The sequence below is a fragment of the Heptranchias perlo genome, chromosome 17 (genome assembly GCF_035084215.1).
Source record: "Heptranchias perlo isolate sHepPer1 chromosome 17, sHepPer1.hap1, whole genome shotgun sequence".
In the NCBI taxonomy this organism is placed as follows: domain Eukaryota; kingdom Metazoa; phylum Chordata; class Chondrichthyes; order Hexanchiformes; family Hexanchidae; genus Heptranchias; species Heptranchias perlo.
Window position 1 is genome coordinate 47987572 of NC_090341.1, and position 22370 is coordinate 48009941.

Below are 22370 nucleotides of genomic sequence, written 5' to 3' on the forward strand. Positions count from 1 at the left end.
TCCACAGCCCTCTGGGGTAGAGCATTCCAAAGATTCACCACCCTCTGAGTGAAGAAATTTCTCCTCATCTCAGTCCTAAATGGCGTATCCCTTATTCTGTGACTGTGACCCCTGGTTCTAGACTCCCCAGCCAGGGGAAACATTCTCCCCTCATCTACCCTGTCAAGCCATGCAAGAATTTTGTATGTTTCAATTAGATCATCTCTCATTCTTCTAAACTTGAGTGAATACAGGCCTAGTCTACTCAATCGCTCCTCATACAACAATCCCGCTGTCCTAGGAATCAATGTGGTGAACCTCCGTTGCACTCCCACTATGGTAGGTATATCCTTTCTTAGGTAAGGAGACCAAAATTGTGCACAATACTCCAGGTGCGATCTCACCAAGGTCCTATATAATTGCAGTAAGTCATCTTTACTCCTGTACTCAAATCCTCTTGTAATAAAGGCCAACATACCATTTGCCTTCCTAATTGCTTGCTGCACCTGCATGTTAGCTTTCAGTGACTCATGTTCAAAGGGACCTGGGTGTCCTTGTACATCAACATTTCTCAATCTCTCACCATTTAAAAAACTCTGCATTTCTGTTTTTCCTACCAAAGTGGATAACTTCACATTTTCCACATTATATTCCATCTGCCATGTTCTTGCCCACTCACTTAGCCTATCTATATCCCATTGAAGCCTCTTTGAATCCTCCTCACAACTCACAGTCCCACCTAGTTTTGTGTCATCAGCAAACTTGGAAATATTACATTTGGTCCCCTCATCCAAATCATTGACACAGATTGTGAATAGCTGGGGCCCAAGCACCGATCCCTAGTCACAGTCTGCCAACCTGAAAGACCCGTTTATTCCTACTCTCTGTTTTCTGTCTGTTAACCAATTCTCAATCCATGTCAGTATATTATCCCCAATTCCATGTGCTCTAACTTTGTTCACCAACCTCCTGTGTGAGACCTTATCCAAAGCCTTCTGAAAATCCAAATACACCACATCCACTGGTTCCCCCTTATCTATTCTACTAGTTACATCCTCAAAGAACTCCAACAGGTTTATCAAACATGATGTCCCTTTCATAAATACATGTCAACTCTGCCAAATTCTATTCTTATTTTCTAAGTGTCCTGTTATCACATCCTTTGTAATAGATTCTAGCATTTTCCCTACTAGTGATGTCAGGCGAACAGGTCTGTTGTTCCCAGCTTTCTCTCTCCCTCCTTTCTTTAATAGTGGGGTGGCATTTGCTACCCTACAATTTGCAGGAACCATTGCAGAATCTGTAGAATTTTGGAAGATAGCAACCAATGCATCCACTATCTCAATAGCCACCTCTTTCAAAACCCTGGGATGTAGATCATCAGGTCCTTGGGATTTATCGACTTTCAGTCCCATTAATTTCTCTAGTACTATTTGTTTTTTTACTAATACTAATTTCTTTCAGTTCCTCATTCTCGCCAGACCCTTGGTTCTCTAATATTTCTGGGAGGTTTTTTGCGTCTTCTTCCATGAAGACAGACACAAAGTATTTGTTTAATTTCTCTGCCATTTCCTTATTCCCCATTATAAATTCCCCCGTCTGTCTGTAAGGGACCCAGCATTTGCCTTTGCCAGTCTTTTCCCTTTTTACATACCTATAGAAGCTTTTACAGTCCGTCTTTATGTTTCAACAAAGCAACAAGCTTGTTTCAGGTTCAAAAATGGCTATGGCCTGACAGTAGGTCCAATAAAACCTTTAGATATATGAGGGATATATACACACATACATAGATACAGAGACTTGAGCACAAAACCTAGGCTACCACTCCAGTGCAGTACTGAGGGAGTTCTGCAATGCCGGAGGTGCCGTCTTTTGGATGAGGTGTTAAACAGAGGCCCCGTCTACCCACTCAGGTGGACGTAAAAGAACCCACAGCATTATTTCGAAGAAGAGCAGGAGAGCTCGCCCAATATTTAGTCCTAGCCAATATTCATCCCTCAACCAACATCACTAAAGCAGATTATGTGTTCATTATCACACTGCTGTTTGTAGGACCTTGCTGTACCCCCTACATTATAACAATGACTACACTTCAAAAAGTACTTCATTGGTTGTAAAGCACTTTGGATGTCCTGGAAGGCACCATATAAATGCAAGTTCTTTCTTTTATCTCTATCAAATATATAATAATCAGTTGTCAAGGCTTTATTGGGCCTACATAAAAAGGTCTGGTCAGGCCACATCCATGTTTGAACCTGAAACAAGACTGTGTGTATACATATATACCGACATGTATAAAATCAAGAATTTTCCTAGTGCTATGCAGTAAGCCCATCTTAAGAACATAAATCATTTCAAATGACAGACGTGAGCTAGTTTCCATCGTACAATATTTACTTCCTTCAACAGACCTTCGAAATTAAAAAGTAGAGCAACAAGATTTGTTTAAATAGGTCATGCAGTCTTATTAAAAACAACACTCTGATTGAAATAGGACCTTAAGGAAATTAGCTCATATTAAACGACACAGAGGGAACATTTGCAATTTGAGATCCCACAAATGATTAGACTGAAAAAAGTTATTAAAAGGGAATAATGAAGCCACAAACCTCTTCTAGTTCTGATAATTACGTTCCGCATAAAAAGGTACCCAACCAGCAGTACAGAATGTACACAAGTGACTCTAGTGAGCATTGCGATGCAGATGACATCATCTGTTCAGTTCCCTATCTTGGCCAAGTCATATTGGGGAAGGACGAAGTCGAGTTGGAGAAAAAAAAAAGGACTGAAAGTGATCATCAAGGAACTTGTCCATGTTTTCCAGGAACAAGTCACTCACCTGTCCCCTCAGTTACAAGAAACAAGAGTTTTGTGAGGGGAAGGAAATTAAGGAAAAAACACATCCTCAAAAAAGAAAGCAACTTATTCCCATGCAAAATCTAAATGTGATGTTTTAAATGAAAACGTTCAATTCACTTAATTTTTTTTTTGAGTTTTAAATCATGGATCATCATGTACAACCATTTTAACAAAATGTTCAGTATTGGGTTTCATTAGGGTTGCCCCTCTGGGTTGGACTGAACGGTCTGAGTTTTGCATGAGCTATCCAGAAATTTCTGAAAAGGTAAACCAGGGACCCACAGTTAGTTTTTAAAATTAAAAAAAGCTCCATTTTCTACTCATTTCTGTGTCGCACGATGAGTAAGCACCAGTCATTGAGGTTAAACTTTTCATCAACGACAAAGGAAATCTCAGAGCTCAAATCATAACCCAAGGTAAGAGGAGTTATACCTGGCTGGATTTTCTGCTCACTATCCGTGGATGGGTGGCACCATAGCCCAATTATAAATGCAACAGCCAAACAGCCCCAAAACAAAGAATTACTTCAGGAATATCCTTTGCAAAATGAAATCACGACAACCAAAATCACTTTTAAAAGCTCAAAACAGAAGATTTCCTTTACTTCAAGAGTGTGATGGTTTAATCAGTCATTGGGAAAGAGTTAATTGGAAGGAGGTTACTTGCATACTTCACTAAGGAAAGAAAATATACTGTAAGCAAATACTTAGAAAATTTAAAGATTTAAAATGGTTACCCAAGAAAATGTAGACTTTAGTTTTAGTGATGCAGAGAAGAAACACTGTGACCCATGACATGAAGTAGGCCATGATTTTTCTGATAAACAAGAGTACATACCTTTCCTGCAACAAAAAAAAATTAGACACAGCCAAGTTATTTGTAGACTTGGATTTGTAAGCTATCTTAAACCTTGCTGAAGTCCAACATTCAGAATCATGTAAGAAATGGAGTCTAAAATGTCCTTTGCTATTGCTAAAACAGTTTCTTTTGTGTCAGTGGAGGAATTTTACACAAATCAGAGCATTAGAACTAGCAAGTACACCCCAATCATAAATACACTAATCATTTACATCAGTTAGCTGATCTTCAATTTTCGAATAAACGTGATGTTTACACAAGCTACACTTCCTGCCAAAATGCCGTCTTGTCTAAAACACAGTAAAAGCTCAAGATTTGTTAAAGGCAGCCAGTTTAGAGTCCATGACATAACTCACTTACATTTACCTTTAGTCACAGAGTTTGAGGGTTCCCCCCACACCCCTTTTCATCAATTTACGACAAGGGGATGAAGAAAATAAGACAGTTCTATCAAAAACCAGCAAAAGAAAACATTTGCATCTCTGATATAGGACAATGCTAAAGAAAAATATTACTTCTACTATGTGAAAAGATGGATTCTGTTCTCCTTTCTTGCCTTTCTCCATTGGAAATTCTCTTCTCTGGAGTGGGGGTAGGAGATGCTGCATTGTTGCGGAGGGGATATTAGTACAGGTTCAGGATTTTTCAATTCGGCCAAGTTCCTCATTGTGCATTACTTTCTTTACACTACACGGTTCCCCCTTTAGAAACTGTTGTACTAGATTTCTTGTGAAACTTATGATTACACTCTCTCTCTGCCATCCAGTGATCAATAAAAGAATAGTGAGGGCTCCCCACCACCACCACCACCACCACCACCACCATCCCAATTTTCTCTCATCCTCAAAGGCAGTTACCTCTTCTAGGGAACGGTCCATGGGCCCAGTACCTCACAAAGCAGCGGTTCTTCAGGCATGACCCAAGACATTATGTGAAGAGATTATTTAACCCGACGTCCACATACATACACCGACAGTGCAGGCGTCAATCGGAAGCAATACAACTGATTTCATCCTAACCGAGGGAGGCATGGAAACAATTGGAGCATCCCTACTGCCGTGGCAGAGATCAAATGACCTAACCAAACAGACCATGGATCAACCCAGGACATTCTTGGTCTACAAGGCGCAGTACCACACCATGTGACGCACTTATCCACATGGTGGCAGCATATGCAAGAGTGCATGGGTAGCACCTCCAAACTAACGGCTGTCACCAATACTATCGAAGGGTTCAGCTGTTACTACGGAATGCAAAACAAAAAAATGTAGCCACCAGGTTTATAACTGTGGTGGGAAGAGTGAACGCGGACTTTTGTGTATGTCTGCAGCAGTCAGCCAACAGCATAGCAGAAGGTACTCTGCAGGTCTTGGCAGATACTAGCTCCTTTTGTGCACTAAGAACCTGCCTGTTTGGTGATCCACAGTTCAAATGGAAAGGCATCAAAATGAAAACTGCAAATGCTTAGTAAACTGGCATCCAAATTTTGTTTCTGAAAGATGATCACATGCCTCCAACAGATTTGCATGAACTCAGATTTTTGACATTTTAAATAGCATTAATCTAATCCCGCTGTTTGCGGTGTACCCAGGTGGATTTAATGAAGCCAATATAAAACCAGTATCCAGTTCTGATGAAAGGTCATCAACCTGAAACGTTAACGCCGTTTCTCTCTCTGACCTGCTGAGCTTTTCCAGCATTTTCTGTTTTTATTTTAAAACCAGCATCGCCTGGTTGCAATTTTTTTTAAAAAACAGGTCTGCACCAGATTGTCTCTCGGGTTCAGTGTCACTGGTCACTCCTGTAAGCTAACCTTGAATTCCCTACATGCAGGAATAAACCTTTACTGCCCGATATCTAGTTACAAGACAACATGACTGGGGATCAAAACAAAGACCCCTTGTTACATCTAGTATAGAGCATAGAAGCATTGCAGTGATGCAGCATCACGAACTTTACTCACCATCCAGCCTGTATTCTTCCTGACATGGGAGCACTTATTGATGCTACCATGGGATGCCAAAAACTCTTTTTTGGCAGTTGAATGTGAAAGTTTCTAGATCACCTCCTACCAGATTGGGTGGATTGCTGCTGAAGCTATGAAGTGAGCTGGGAAAAGTGTTCAGTATAAACATGGGCCATTTGTACCACATGACCAAACTTAAGTCTGCAGGTCAAGCAAAATTGAGCACTTGTTGCAAGTATGTGGAATGTGGGCATCCAACGTGACACTAAATTGTCAACTAAGCATTCAGCAACAATTAGAATTCAGGAGGACTCTAAAATAACTTGGATATCACCACAAAACCAGGGCCAAAGATTAGCTCTGAAACTTTTTTTAAAAAAATTTACAAAAAAGGAGCTATGAACGCAAATACCTTCATTTAAGAATTACACAAAATATGAAGCACACTCGAGTTGCAACTGATAGCATGAAACTTCAAGTACTTTTTGCTTGATCAAATGCCAGCAGTGTGTTCAACATATTAGGTGTATTCTACACTCGACCTGGTCATTGACCCCACTGCTGTTTGTATGACCTTGCTTTGTGCAAGTTGACTACTATGTTTTCCTACAAAACAGTTACTACACCTCAATAATAATTCATTAGCTGTGAAGCTCATATGGGATGATCTGTGGGTGTGAAAGGCAAATATAAATGCAAGTTTTTTCATCTAACACTCCAACTGGGCTTTACCATGATTACGTCCCATGAATTCCCTCCTCTACTTTTATCTGCAATATGCCAGGTTTGGTGCAGCGGGACGTAATCTGTTGCACAGATATCTATGTATCTTGGAGGGGGCGGAGTAGTAGTAAAAAAAGCCATGTTTACATTGCCTACGGTGAGCATTTCTGTTTAGATCAGCAATATTATTATTTGCTACACCTCCTTCTGTATCTTAACTTCTCCCATGGCTCCCCCTAAACATCCAACATGACTCTTAAAAATGCAAGAAACACCACACACGGACACTGTTTTGCAAGTTGAGTGAGCAGCCAGTGTTTTACTTTTTAGGGTGGGGGGAAGGAAAGAGGGCAGGAGGGAAAGAGGAGAAGATGATAACTAATTTGAATGGAAACCATTCTTGAACCAGATCTTTGCAGCAGAGGGACCGATCTGAACCAACACTGCACAACTAGTGCATGAGTTTAGTTAATAATAAAATCGAGGCATGGCAGGGCACCTCAGTCCCAACAAATGCACATCCTGTGCCATGTGGGAACTCCAGGACGCTTCCCGTGTCCTGGATGACCACAGATGCAGGAAGTGTCATCAGCTGGAAGAGCTCGAGCTCTGGATTTCGGAGCTTGAGCAGCAGCTGGCGTCACTGCAGTGCATCTGCGAGGCTGAGAGCCATGGATAGCACATTTCTGGAGGTGGTCACCCCACAGCTTAAGAGAGTGCAGGCAGAGAGGGACAGGTGACCACCAGTCAGACGAGGAGGACCAGGCAGGTGGTGCAGGGGTCCCCTGAGGGCACTTCGCTCTCTAACCAGCACTCAGTTCTGAATACTGGTGAGGGAGGGTTCCTCTGGGGAGTGCAGTCAAAGCCAAGACATTGCACCATGGGTGGCTCAGCTGTACAGTGGGGGAGAAGAAAGGTCAGGAGAGCAATAATGATAGGGGATTCTATAGTTAGGGGAACAGACAGGTGTTGCTGCGGCCGCAGACGTGATTTCAGGATGGTATATTACCTCCCTGGTGTCAGGGTCAAAGGTATCACTGAGCTGCTGCAGAACATTCTAGAGGGGGAGGGCGATCAGCCAGAAGTCATGGTCCATATCGGTACCAACAACATATATAGAAAGAGGGATGAAGTCCTGCAGGCAGATTTTAAGGAGTTAGGAGAGAAATTAAGAAACAGGACCTCAAAAGGTAGCAATCTCCAGATTACTCCCAGTGCCACGCGCTAGCGAGTTTGGAGACAGGAGGATAGTGCAGATGAATGCATGGCTGGAGAGATGGTGCAAGAGGGAGGGCTTTAGATTCCTGGGGCATTGGGACCAGTTCTGGGGAAGGTGGGACGTGTACAGCCCCGATGGGTTGCACCTCAATGAAGCTGGGACCAATGCTCTCGCTGGGAGGTTCACTAGTGCTGTGTGGCGGGGTTTAAAATAATTTGGCAGGGGAATGGGCACCAGGATGTAGCATTGAAAAGGAGAAACAAGATGCACGAAGGATTGGAGGAGAAAGATAGCACTAGGAGCAAGAAATGGTAAGGTAGTAGATGGGAACAGACAGAGTACAAGAAAGTCTAAAATAGGTTTGCAGTGCGTGTGTGTAAATGCACGAAGCGTGATAAACAAGGGTGGTGAGCTGCAGGCGCAATTAGCCACACGGGAACATGATGTTTTGATGATAACAGAGACCTGGCTCAAAAAAGGGCAGGATTGGGTACTAAATGTTCCTGAATGCAAGGAGTTCAGAAAAGATAGGGAAGGGAAGAAATTGTGGTGGTCGCAGTATTGATTAAGGAGAATATTGCAATGCTGGAGAGAGAGGATGTCCTGGAGGGGCCAAGGACAAAATCTATTTAGTTAGAGTGAAGAAACAACAGAGGTGCCATTACACTACTGGGTGTATTCTATAGGCCAACAACTAGTGGGAAAGAGATAGAGGAGCAAATTTGCAGGGAAATTACAGAAAGCTGCAAAGGCCATAGAGTTGTGATAACGGAGGACTTCAACTATCCTAATATAGATTGGGATAACAATAATATAAAGGGGAAAAGAGGGGGAGGAATTTCTGAAGTGTGTTCAGGAGAACTTTCTTGACCAGTATATTTCCAGCCCAACAAGGAAGAGAAGCATTGCTGGACTTGGTTTTAGGGAATGAGGCGGGCCAAGTGGAGCAAGTGTCAGTGGGGGAACATTTAGGGAACAGTGATCATAGTATCATAAGTTTAGAATAGCTATGGAAAAGGGCACGGAACAAACTAAGGTAAAAATACTCAATTGGAGGAGGGCCAGTTTCAGTGGGATGAGAACAAATCTGGCCCGGGTAAATTGGAATCAAAGGTTGGCAGGCAAAACTGTAATTGAACAATGGGCAGCCTTTAAGGAGGAGATTGTTCAGATACAATCTGGGTACATTCCCACGAGGCAGAAAGGTAGGGCAACTAAAGCCAGAGCTCCCTGAATGAGATATAGAGTAAGATGAAGCAGAAAAAAGGGGCGTATGATAGATGTCAGGTTGATAACACAAGTGAGAACCAGGCAGAATATAGATACTTCAGAGGGGAAGTGAGAAAGGAAATAAGAGGGGCAAAGAGAGAGTATGAGAATAAACTGGCGGCAAACATAAAAGGGAATCCAAAAGTCTTCTATAGGCATGAAAACAGTAAACGGGTCGTAAGAGGAGGGATGGGGCCGATTAGGGACCAAAAAGGAGATCTACTCATGGAGGCAGAGGGCATGGCCGAGTACTTTGCATCAGTCTTTACCAAGGAAGAAGGTGCTGCCAGAATCACAGTAAAGAAAGATGTAGTTGAGATACTGCATGGGCTAATAAATCGATAAAGAAGAGGTATTAGAAAGGCAAGATGTACTTAAAGTAGATAAGTCACCCAATCCGGATGGGATGCATCCTAGGTTGCTGAGGGAAGTGAGGGTGGAAATTGTGGAGGTACTGGCCATAATTTTCCAATCCTCCTTAGATACGGGGGTGATGCCAGAAGTCTGGAGAATTGCAAATGTTACATCCTTGTTCAAAAAAGGGTGTAAGGATAAACCCAGCAACCACAGGCCAGTCAGTTTAACCTCGGTGGTGGGGAAACTTTTAGAAACGATAATCCGGGACAGAATTAGCAGTCACTTGGACAGGTGTGGATTGATTAGGGAACGCCAGCGCGGATTTGTTAAAGGCAAATTGTGTTCAAAAAACTCTATCAAGTTAGTTAATGAGGTAAGAAAGAGAATAGATGAGGGCAATGCGGTTGATGTGGTGTATATGGACTTTCGAAAGGCGTTTGATTAAGTGCCGCATAAAAGGCTTGTCATCAAGATTGAAGCCCATGGAATAAAGGGAGCAATAGCAGCATGGATACAAAATTGGCCAAGTAACAGGAAGCAGAGTGTAGTGGTGAACGGTTGTTTTTTGGACTGGAGGGAGGTGTACAGTGGTGTTTCCCAGGAGTCAGTGGTGGGACCACTGCTTTTCTTGATATATATTAAATGACTTGGACTTGGGTGTACAGGGCACAATTTCAAAATTTGCAGATGACAAAACTTGGAAGTGTAGTGAACAGTGAGGAGAATAGTGATAGACTCCAAGAGGATAGAGACAGGCTGGTGAAATGGGCGGACACTTGGCAGATGAAATTTAACGCAGAAAAATGCAAGGTGATACATTTCGGTAGGACGAATGAGGAGAGGCAATATAAACTAGAGGGCACAATTCTAAAAGGGGTACAGAAACAGAGAGATCTGGGGGTTTATGTGCCCAAATCGTTGAAGGTGGCAGGGCAGGTTGAGAAAGCAGTTAAGAAAGCATACGGGATCCTGAGCTTTATAAATAGAGGCATAGAATACAAAAACAAGGAAGTCATGGTGAATCTTTATAAAACACTGGTGCAGCCATAACTGGAGTAGTGTGTCCAGTTCTGGGCACTGCACTTTAGGAAGCATGTGAAGGTCTTAGCGAGGGTGCAGAAGAGATTTACTAGAATGATTCCAGGGATGAGGGACTTTAGTTGCATGGATAGACTGGAGAAGCTGAGGTTGTTCTCCATGGAACAGACGGTTATGAGGAGATTTGATAGAGGTATTTAAAATCATGAACGGTCTAGACAAAGTAGATAGAGAGAAACTGTTCCCATTGGCGGAAGGGTCAAGAACCAGAGGACATAGATTTAAGGTGACTGGCAAAAGAACCAAAGGTGACATGCGGAAAAACATTTTTTTAAAAAAAGACAGCAGGTGATTAGGATCTGGAATGCACTGCCAATGGGGGTGGTGGAGGCAGATTCAATCGCAGCTTTCAAAAGGGAACTGGATAAGTACTTGAAAGGAAAAAAAATTGCAGGGCTACGGGGATAGGGCAGGGGAGTGGGACAAGCTGGATTGCTCTTGCATCGAGCCGGCACAGACTTGATGGGCGGAATGGCCTCCTTCCATGCTGTAACCTGAGAGTCATTTTGGGCTTCAAAAGATCAATACTTGCATTTGCCCAGAAGTACTTGCAGAGTATGTAGAAGGGACTCTGTAAAAAGCATCAGAAACAGACTGTTTTACAAGTACAATTGGTTCTGCAACTATGAACCTCAGGATCGAATTGGGTTGATAGTTAGCACATAACATACCATTAGCAACAAGTGTCCATAGGTTTTGCAAGGAGACTTTCGCCATATTCATTTTAACAGTCATTTTTGACAGTCATGTGTCTTTTTACATTAGTTATGATCATCACTCTAACACTTATGGCAAATTTTCATACATTTCATACTCCTGATGAGTGTCATTTGACGGGACTGTGGATCGAAGAACAGGGTGCAAAGGTCAGCGTGCCCAATTTGCAGCACTTCTGACTTTCCAGTCATGAATTAATTTACTATTAAAAAAATGCCTTCATAAGTACCAGTCTTGCAGCCATGTGCCAGGAGCAAGAAATGGCTGCATTCACCATTATGATGAGGGTACTGAGCTGGATTACAGCACTCTATTTCTATGTAAACATGCCATCACAATCTTGCCCAAGGCAGATCCCTTCCAGCCAACCGGCACTGTTCAAATGGTCAATGTTAAAAACAAGATGTTGCAGCTCAGTTAAAATGCCAGAGACTGAATGGCACTGACAGTGAAGGTTGCTCTTTGGGCTGCATTGCTGGCTGCCAGGCCTTTCAGTCCAAGTCATGCTGGATACTTGCATCAATTGCTTGGCATTTGTCGCTAAGCAGCACGCAATACTTTCCTTTCGGCCTACCAGGGCTAGCTGATTTAACTGCAGATTAATACTTATACATATTAATCGTAACTAATATGTATAAGTCTTGTCCAAAAGTTCTTGATTTATTTTTCAAAATTAATGCATGGCAAAAAGGTTATTGCAGGGCTCAATGAACAGGGTGAAAATTTGAAGCATTTTAGGTTGTGACATGTTGCAGTGAACAGAAAGCAAAAGGAGGATCCTCCTATTTGAGTTCAGTTAAAATGTACAAAACAAGAGAAATCATCTAATGCTACTTTGTGGAGATGTCAAAAAACATCATACTGTAAAACATAAGTGAGCAACATCACTGCTTTCCTAAGACATATTATGTTTTGAACTGTATTTATGGAGGCTACAGTAGAGGTTATTCATGAGCAAAGAGGACAATGAGTTTCGTAGGCCTCTATTCATATTTGGAGTATCAGAAGTTAAAGTGAGTTATTTCGGTTCGAGTCAGCAGCTAGCTATATGGATCCACATGAAGTTTTACTCCACGCAACAATAAACTCACAGGGGCCAACTTGCCCAAGTCATGAACGATAGGTGGTGAGTTAACTTGGGCACCTAGAAGAGACCGTGCAGAAAAAAAGAGCGGGGATCTTTTGTACAAAAGTCAACCCCGCTGTCGGCAGCGGTCTAGAAACTGGTTGGCCAACAGTGAGCGGGCAATGAATAGGTGGCTGGGGAGTAGCTGTATCAATATTTCAAGGCTTAAATTTCAAATCCACAACCTTTATTAAAAACAGCAAGTCAAACTTAGCATGTTGACAACTTGGACATTGGGTTTCTACGGGCAGTGATCACTTATCGCCTCACACTTCCAAAGAGCAGAAACGACACCCACCATTGTTAGAGCAAGAGAATTGTTGGCTGAATTCATAAAACAAAAGAACTAACTGCTTGTTTGAAGTCAATTACCAATTTCAAGTTTTACCAGTCATCCAGTTGCAGCAGCACTGAACAGAAACAGGATGCCCCCAATTAGGACTCTGGTTTCAGAAAGAAAGAGTCACTTTGATGAAACAAATGTACTGAATGCATTTTTTTTTTAGCTCATCAGCCAGGCAACCAACTAGCTGAACACCAAATGAGAGCAAGCTGTTTCGTCACCCTACTGTGATGACCGTTGCAAGTACTTGCACTATTAATTATAGCAAGTCAATAATCAAATATTCCTTTACAAGAAGCAAAACCTGTTGAGCTTCAAAAAAATCCTTGCAAGGACCATCGACTGTGCTCAATTGGATGTAGAATAATGATGCTGTGAAGTTTTACAAGGCTATAATTAAAGAAGATCTCTAAAGGAGAATTGTTCAAGCAGTTAATGAACACCAATATCACCCACAGACTGAATTGCAGTTTTTACCTCTCTCCACTGCATCTGTCATTTAATACAATACATATTCAATGCAAAATTAAGACACTAACAGTCCAAATTATGCTGCTGAGATAGACTGCTAGGATGGGACAATGACAGCTAAAAGTGGGACCACAAGGACACTCACAAAAAAGTGTACAGTAGAGTCGAACATCTAAATAAGTGGCTCAAAACTGGGTACATTAAAGCAATTCAACAGTGGTTAATGGAGCAATTACATAATTGGGTTGCATAATAAGTATGATAACTGGAGTTGTTACTGGACTGTAAAAATTTCAAGGAGTTCAAAGGAGCTACAAAGAGAAAAGTTCAATTTACTGATGACACTGAAATCTTGAGAAGGTATCTGCCATTAACTCAGAGTTTGGCTTTAAATAATGTATTTTGCTGTTCACTGCAAGGATGCAGGACTGGTTGCGCCAAGGTTCAGCTAGAGTGATGAAGGACTAACTGTAACTTGCAATGTAGGGCCCAAAGGTGCATAATGTTACAAGGTCTTTAGAGCAATTATTTATAAATACATGTATGATTTTTCAGTAAGTGCAGGATAAGAGGAGGATGTTCCTAACAATGTTGGGGCTGTGTGGCATGCCAAGTCCATTGAATCCCGAGCTGTGAAAAGCTAGGACGGCTAATGTTCTCCAATAATAGGAAGTAAGACACAAAGGAGAAGAGGAGAAAGTGATCCATCATGTCCAATTTCACACTGGTGGGATCTGATGTGGATTCACAAAAACATGAATTATTAGAACCTCTGAAGTAAAATCCTAAACTCTCATCTGCACTTTGCCTGCAGATAAATACAGGCAGGAGGCCATCTCCCAATTAATGCTGTGGTTTCCACAACTACTAGACTCAAATTACTTAGTCAGAGCTAGTTTACAATACCAGCTCTGTGACTCATTTACAGACATTAATTTCAACATCACCTGATTTTACCCGACACATCAACACATCCTTCTTACTTGGCCCCCTGTTCACGTCCAGGAATACGTCCACATGTAAACTGAAGTAGGAAACTAACAGTGTTTCCAGTCCATCGGTACAAGGCTGCAGTGCATTACTGAGAAGTTGTCATTGCCATAAATATTTAATATCAACAGCCACTTACAGCGTTCAATATGGCGGAAAGTTGCCTCAAAGCATTGAAGTATTTCCACTTACAATTTAGTTTCAACAGTATAAAAGTGTCCTGCTGCAAAAGGTATCTGGATATTTTACTCGCAAGGATAAAAGGCACGCTGAAAATAAGTAGCAAGATTCCTCCCTACAATGATGAGTGTTTCATGAGCAGCAATACATGATCAATATTTCCACAAGGGAGACAATGGGATAACAAGATTGATGTCGTCACCCATGAGGCTAATCACATCGTACAGCAATATACATATATCGTGCTCATTACATACAAAGATGTCTCAGAGCACTTTGCTGAATGATGGATAGTGAGAGGACACTTAGGAGACAGAAAAGGTAAGGGGGGTCAAGAGGAAGCAAAAAGGCTTTTGAAGGCACAGTGGTAAATAGCGAGGTAAAAATGATGAGTGAATTCCAATGGGCAGGACATGCTGCATTGAGAGAATACCAATGGTGGATTCGAGAATGATAATTAGACCCGTGTTGGACCAGTCGAGGGTGAACACAGGGAAGAAGCAAGACCTTGAAGACGTTTGAGGAAAAAAAAAATTCTGAAAAAAATCAATTTTCTGAACACACACATTTATCACACTGCTGGTCATGACAGGTTCTATTTATAGCATTTGTTCATTTTCAACAAAAAAAGTGCTTCACCTCTTCACAGTCCAAAAAAATAATCAGCTGCTGTTTTCCTGACACCACTCATCATTGGCGTGTACACCAACAGAAACACTAATTCTTACTGTTCACCATGCCCCCCAACCCCACCACCCCCCTCTCCTTACAAGTCACAGAAAGCAGCAGATGGTTCAGCTTGTTCCAAGGATAACACAATCAAGGAAGTAGTGATGTGGCAAACAGTCAACAGAATCCAGAGCCAGTGTTACATCCTTGGACCAAAACCATAGCTCCTACTGAGGCAACCTTCTTGCTGACAATTTAACAGCAAGATTCTCCTTTTAAAGAAGAGGAGTCAGCTTCAGTAAAAGCTAGATCCCATCTATGGCCCTGGACATTCATGCAACATGCAAGTGTCAATCTTAGCTGAGTGGTAGCACTCTCATCTCTGAGTCAGAAGATCTTGGGTACAAGCCCCACTCCAGAAACTTGAGCACAGCCTAGACTGAAACTCCAATGCAGTACTGAGGGAGTGTTTCATTGTCAATGGTGCTATTTTTCGGATGACGTTAAACTGAGGCCTTGTCTCCCTGCTCAGGTAAAAGATTCCACAGCATTACTCATGTTCTCCCAGTGTCCTGGCTAACTTTTATCCTTCAAAGATAGATTAGTCATTCACCACATTGCTATTGGTGAGATCTTGCTGTGCACAAACCAGCTGCTGCGTTTGCCTCCGAAACAGTGACTGCACTTGAAGCACTTTGTCCCGAAGACAATCGGTTCTATTTAAATGCAGCTTCTTTCTTTATCTATTTAGTTCAAAAATCCAATTTCTTATTGAAACACCTTTTGCTTGTCAGCAATGTACAGGGATTTCATTTTCCAATTCATCCCTGCTCCGATTTATCTATTGTGTCACTTTTTCCTCCTTTTCTAACTAATACTGATCGGGATTTGCCCTGCTCTGAAAGAATACACCACCCATTTGGAACACAGAACTGCACTACCACAGATCAAAAGGGAAAACAAGGATACTTTATAATTTCAGCACCATGGGCTGTTTTCTTTATACCCATTCAAAATTACCAACTACTAAGTACAGAGGTGACAAAGCGGTTACAGTATTTCCTGGCTTCGTAAGCCTGGCAGTGTATGCACCAAAACATTACTTGTCCATTTCGAAGCACTGCATGGCAAATTCTCCATTATAGAACCCTTTTCTCACCCCTGTTCTCACACAAAAAAAGTTATTTTAAGATTGTAAAGCGACATGCATATAACTTCAAATTTAGATTTTAAAAAGTAATGCAAATCAAAACTTCATATTATTTGACAAACTTCAGCAAGGGTATATTGTACTCAGTTTATAAAGTTTTTTTAAAAAATAAGTATTACATTAGTTTTCAGTTGAGGTGCTAAAGCCACTGAATCTCTAATGCATTCTACACATTTGGGAGTTTATGTCAGTGTTGACAGTGAGGTGAACTTGCCACAAGCAATGTACAACAGACTGAGGTCACAGAAAGTGCAACCCAAAGTTTGCATCAGTTCCATGCACCAAAGTTTGCATCAGTTCCATGCACCAAAGTCTGCATCAGTTCCATGCACCAAAGTCTGCATCAGTTCCATGCACCAAAGTCTGCATCAGTCCCATGCACCAAAGTCTGCATCAGTCCCATGCATCATTGGTTTAATCTCCTGTTCATTTGGTGGCAGTGTGGTTACGAAGGGAACAATTGTTGCTTAACATGGGATTTCTGATGTGCGCTGCTGATGGAGAAACAGCTACTGAAGTTAAAATACCTTTTCTTATGCCGACATGTAGAGAGGAAGTAGTTCCTTAAAAATCATCAGGCTGATAATGCAGCCCCTTTGCACAGTGCTGGTGCTGTTCTAGCATTGTGCACGAATGAACTGACTTCATCCGATCACACAAGGTTAGCTCATCTGAATACCTTTCAAGTGCTCTCGATGCCTCACTCGAAGTACCAGGAGCCATAATTTCAGGCATCAGTGAAGAGATCATAGTTCTCCTTGAATGGGGTCGGGAGAGCAGGAAAAGAGGAGAAAAACAAATCGGAATATTTTCTATATGGCGAGAGACTAGAAACCGTGGAGAAGCAGAGGGATATGGGTATCCAGGTACACAAATCATTAAAAGCTGGTGCAGAGGTACAAAGGGCAATCAAATAAGCTGATGGGACATTGGCCTCTATCTCAAGGGAGCTGAAGCACAAAAAAGTGAGGAAGTGATGCTTCAGTCGTACAGAGCCTTGGTCAGACCCCATCTGGAGTACAGTCCCCACCACAAGTAACGGGCACGTTCGTGCAAACGTGTGGCGGGTAAATTGTGGTGGCCGGTGTAACCGGACAGCCAAGATCCTGGCGGTGTAAGGCAGCACGACACGGGACCGTGCTCTCCTCACAGACAGAAAACCTCCTGGCCAATATTGGGGTTACTTTCCTTCAGCTTACATTTATCTGCATAACTTGCACTGCTTCACAACTTATATAGAAAACATAATCCTAACAAGTGCAGTTACTTTCAAGTACATTTTAATCACAATTTAATGATTTTTTTAAAAAACACATACTTTATGTATGCTTATGTAAACAAGACCGTTCATTAACGATTAATAATAGAGTACTATGCAATTCTAAGGGGAGGTTTAAATTTATATGGCAAAACCTATTCATTTGAATGCAGGCAAATGGCAAAACCACTGTGCCTTGAAGAAGCACTTAGAGTAATTTAACTTCTGATGTTTAGTATTTGAATTTCAGAAACATCAACTAGAATGAAATGTAATTAGAGAGTAAACACAGCTGTTTCTGCCCAAAATAAATAGAGCACTTAAGACGCTATAACCCGCAACTTTGAAATTGACTTTAATGCAAATAGATAATGGTTAGCTATCATTGGCCCCAAAGGGGTACACCACAAATTCACCAGAATTATAACTGGACTAAAAGGGTTAAATTATGAGGACAGGTTGCATAAACTTGGGTTTTATTCACTTGAATATAGACGGTTGAGGGGTGATCTAAATGATAAAAGGAATCAATAGGGTAGATTCAGAGAAACTATTTCCTCTGGGGAGTGGGGACTCAATGAGCATCAGCACATTGGGCACCTGGCATCACATGATTAGACCCTCATGCATCACAGGCCAAACAATGCAGCCACTAGTACAATAATTTCCCGCAAGCATTTCCTTCTCCTATAATTGACCCAATACCCTCACTTTACAGACTCTGGAGAAAACTTTGTACTTTCACCATGTCGGTAGAGCAGACATGCAGCATGATCAGTCCACATTGCTAACGGAGACTTTTGGTAAAGCATTTGCTAAAGCTTAACATGTACAATAAGCTTGACTTTAAAAATGTGACATTTGACAGTGGATAGGTCCAGTACCCAGCAAAATTGGTCAACTTAGACATCAGTTGATCAGAAACAATTCTATTCAAATCAATGTGTCAGATTGACCGCATTTGTATAAATGGTTTAAAAACTGTAGTGTATCTTTTAGCACTGCTACTGTCCTGTCCCATCGTACTACTGTATCGTCCTACACAAACCAGAGCTACTGAACAATTCAGTTGCTAACCACAAGAGCTACGACAGACACTTTGGGTTGTATGTTGACTACTTTTGTACCACAAGTGTTGAGGAAAACCAGCAGACCATTCATTTCTAAACTGTGTGCGAGAGAGAGCCTGCAAGTCTGTGAAACCTTACCTACTTCCATGGGTGAGGGAATTCTCAAGCACACCCTTGTGTCTCAGTCCCAGTAACAATCTGCTCCCCACTTTCATCTTCCCAATGAAAAAATGTTTCTAGCTCCATCAATTATGCTTGTGCTAAATTTTAAAAAAAACATTGGAAGCTCAAAAGGAGTACAACTTTTATAATTCCAGCTATCTATTAACTTAGGAAAGATCATTATATAGCTTCATACCTCCACCGCCTTCTGAAGTGGCCTTTCAAACCATTTCAGTTGTACAAACAATGGCAACATTCAGGGCAACTAAGGATGGTTAATAAATGTGCCTTTGCCAGTGTCACCCATGTCCCAAGAATAGAAAAATTGGTTTCTGATGGGAATTTAACTTTCAGCACAAGAAAAAGTCTAAACTGGTTTACCCAAAATATTGAATATATAACATAATGGAACAAAGTATAAAATACACACTTTGCCCCACTTGTGAGCAATATCTTTCTAACTTACTGATGACTATTTGTAAGTTGGGAGGAATACACGTGGTGTTCTCGGCTTCCCACGAGGTATCCTGCATAAATTTGTTCCATTCAAACAAACTCCACACTGAGGTGTTCAGCCTTGTTTTTGTTTCCTCTGCTGGTTCAATACCCATAATACAAAGCTATCCGTACATAGTCGTCAACCTCCTGGGTGGAAAGGATGGGAGAGGGCAAACTCTCATGTTGAAAGTGTCAAAGGTCAGGCATGTGGCCAAAAAAAAGGTGGAAATAGAGAGGAGAGAAAATTGCAGCACAAGAACAAAGAATAGCAGGGAGAACAAAAAAGATGATCTCTGGAAATTAGTGATAATGGGGAATAAGGGGAGGAAATAAAGGGGCAACTTTCAGACTTTAAAGAGGATTTTTTTTAATGCATTTCTAAAAATGTTATTTATACGGCTATAATATATTCAGCTGATTCAGAAATTTAGAAAGCACTTCCCAAACCAGGGACCTCCACCACCTAGAAGGACAAGGGCAGCAAGTGCACCATCACCTTATAAGTTCCTCATCAAGTCACACACCATCCTGACTTGGACATATATCGCCATTCCTTCATAATGGCTGGGTCAAAATCCTAAAACTCTAACTAACAGCACTGTGGGAATATCTTGACCAACGGACTACAGCGGTTCAAGAAGACAGCTCACCGCTTTCTCAAGGGCAACAAATGCTAGCCTTGCCAGCAATGCCCATATCCCCAGAATGAATTTAAAAAAGCAGCCGGATTGACTGGTTGAAATTGAAGCCTTCCCAGTGGTTGCTTTTCTGATCTACAGTTCAGTGAATTCCAGAGAGTTAGAGGAGATGACTAAAGGCATAGTCAAAGAGGTGGGTTTTGAAGAGGCTTCTGCAGGATGATGGAAGGGAGAAATCCAGTTAGAGGGAATTAGGGAGCGTGTTCCAAAGCGCGTGGAATAGGCTGCCGGCTCCTGCAGGGAACGCTGATTCGCTGAATTCCTTCAAGCGAGAGCCAGACTTGTTCCTGGGTGGGTCAGGGAACACCTCGTATAAAAAAGGTAAGTACTGCATGACATTAATCGGGGCCAGAGTGGTCTCCTGGACTAGTTTCGAATGGAGTTCATTCCTAAGGAGTTCAGAGAGGAATTTTCCAGATTCGCATCCCCCCCCCCCCCGCAAATTGGCCTGGGTTTGTATCTGGTTTTTCACCTCTCCCAAGAAATCACATGGTTCTCAGGTGGGGGTGGGGAGTGTATATATTGTGATGCACAAGGCAACGCAGTTGTGTGGAACACACTGGATGGACCCAGAAGGTCTTTTCCTGTCAGTCATTGTTCATAACTTCACATGAATGATTCTCTCAAGAGTGCAGTCCACAATTGTTACTAGGACTTCAATAAAATAGAAATGTTCAGTATGAAATTTCTATTCTGCAAGTATACTAACAACACCGAGAAGTGCATAATTATATAGAATCTTGCCTTTTCTAACTTGGGTGTGTCTTTTGATCTGTAAACACTAGGGTGAAGTGCTGGTGGTTATGGGTTCGTCACAAGTGGGAGAAATTTGAAGTGACGAATTAAGAGAAGCACAGGAGAAAATTAATGCAACATTGAAGTTTACTGCTTTAAGTGTGATTTTCCTGAATAAACAACCTTAGTGACGATAATACATTCCACGCCATAACTGCTGCAAATAAAGTACAGGCCAGCTTTCAGTGGAGCACTGTACAAACAGCAGAAGTGAAGGAAATTTCATCCTCAGCTGGTCACAATACTTTTGCTGAATGTCGTGAATAAGTTATTACCAAATTTATTGCATCCTCCCAGCTGAATTCAAGGCGTTTTATTTCATAGCGAAGTTCCCTGGGCCGACTGGTCTTTGCCACACTCACATTCTCAGCACAGATTAGTCAGCTTCTGCCCATAAACCACCGTACAACCTTCAGCTTCCCAACCGTTCCTTCTTACACTTTACTCTCAAGTCAAGATTTCTACAAGAGTGGTCCCACTATGTCACTCGCAGATGTAGCAATACCAACATACTAGAGATAGTAGAACACTTTGTACACGAACAGAATTACAAAAGCCGCAGTGCTGAATAATCGGCTGTTAAATCTGTCTTCCAAAAATTAGATTAATTACCCAAATTACACTGTAGTAATACCAATGTTAAACAAATTTCAGTTCAGCATTTAAAAGAACTACTCTCAAAAGATGTGGGAAAATAGTATTAAGAACCAAGATAGGCCACCGCTGAGAGATTAATCCACATTAAAAGGCATTTCCACGTTTGTATATAGTACTTGATCCAGTTTTAAAGAGAGCGACACCAGTGCTATACTCTTTAAACCTTGTCCTTGGCACACTCGGCTCCACTTTTATACGGAATGCCATACAGAGCGAATGACCAGACCAGCTTCCCGTTTTTACATTACGAAGACCAGCTCTCCTGGCCCATAAGCAGACCTATATTTCAGTGAATCTACGATGCTGGAACCCGGCTTGTTTACACTGTAGAGTGCAGCACTGGAGGGAGACTCAGATGTCTGCAGTTGGCTGCACCTTTTGACAAATTCCCCCTATATAAAACAGTAGTGCGTGTTTTGGGGTGAATGAACATCACTATTCCCATTTAATGAAGCTTTTCCATTTAAGAGTCAATTTTTTGACTAAAGAATAAATGCCGATATATCATTAGCGAAACTGGCCTACAAGAGGTGCCTGGGAAATTTCTAAGATGGAATAATACAAGTATCTCTCCACTATGCAACGTAAGTGGTGACCCATTTAAAATGAAGACATTAACGTCCCTGTTAAAATAACGGGGAGAGAAGTTCGACATGGCGCGTTAAGTGTTTGCACGATAACATCATTCACAGTAATTTCTAGGTTATAATCATTAACCCAGTAGCTACGCTTTATCAACACATTTTGAAATCATGATTAAACAAGACACTTGCATGCACGTTCTTTAATCAAACAGATGCTTGCCCAGGTGAGTACAATAAAAACTGTCTCATCCTCAAAAAAAATACATCCACACACGTACACTGGGGGGGGAAAAGAGAATGAGTCAGAAATAAGTCACCTACTGGATCTTTCCAAGCCCTTGTTCTAAAGCTGCTTTACAAATATATAGGGTTTAATGGGCCATTAGTGCTACCAGCTCCCTGATGGCCAGCCTCAGCTAATCCAGCAAGTTTACTCTGGGGCACTGACAACCCACTAAACCAAATATAAAACCAAGCTAAACCAAAGCCTTAAATTAACAACCTCTTTCCAGTTATCCTGGCACATGTTAAAAACAAAAACACACACAGGGCATTAACTACAGTACCAGAATTTACATTTCAATATAATGTTCTCACATTCTAAATCTCTGCAA

General features: G+C 41.6%; 1 protein-coding gene across 6 annotated transcripts in view; it reads right to left on the reverse strand.

Annotated features, from left to right (window-relative positions):
- The window catches only part of itpr1b (inositol 1,4,5-trisphosphate receptor, type 1b), a 439399-nt gene that overhangs the window by 411431 nt on the left and 5598 nt on the right, over positions 1-22370 (reverse strand). The window lies entirely within an intron of this gene.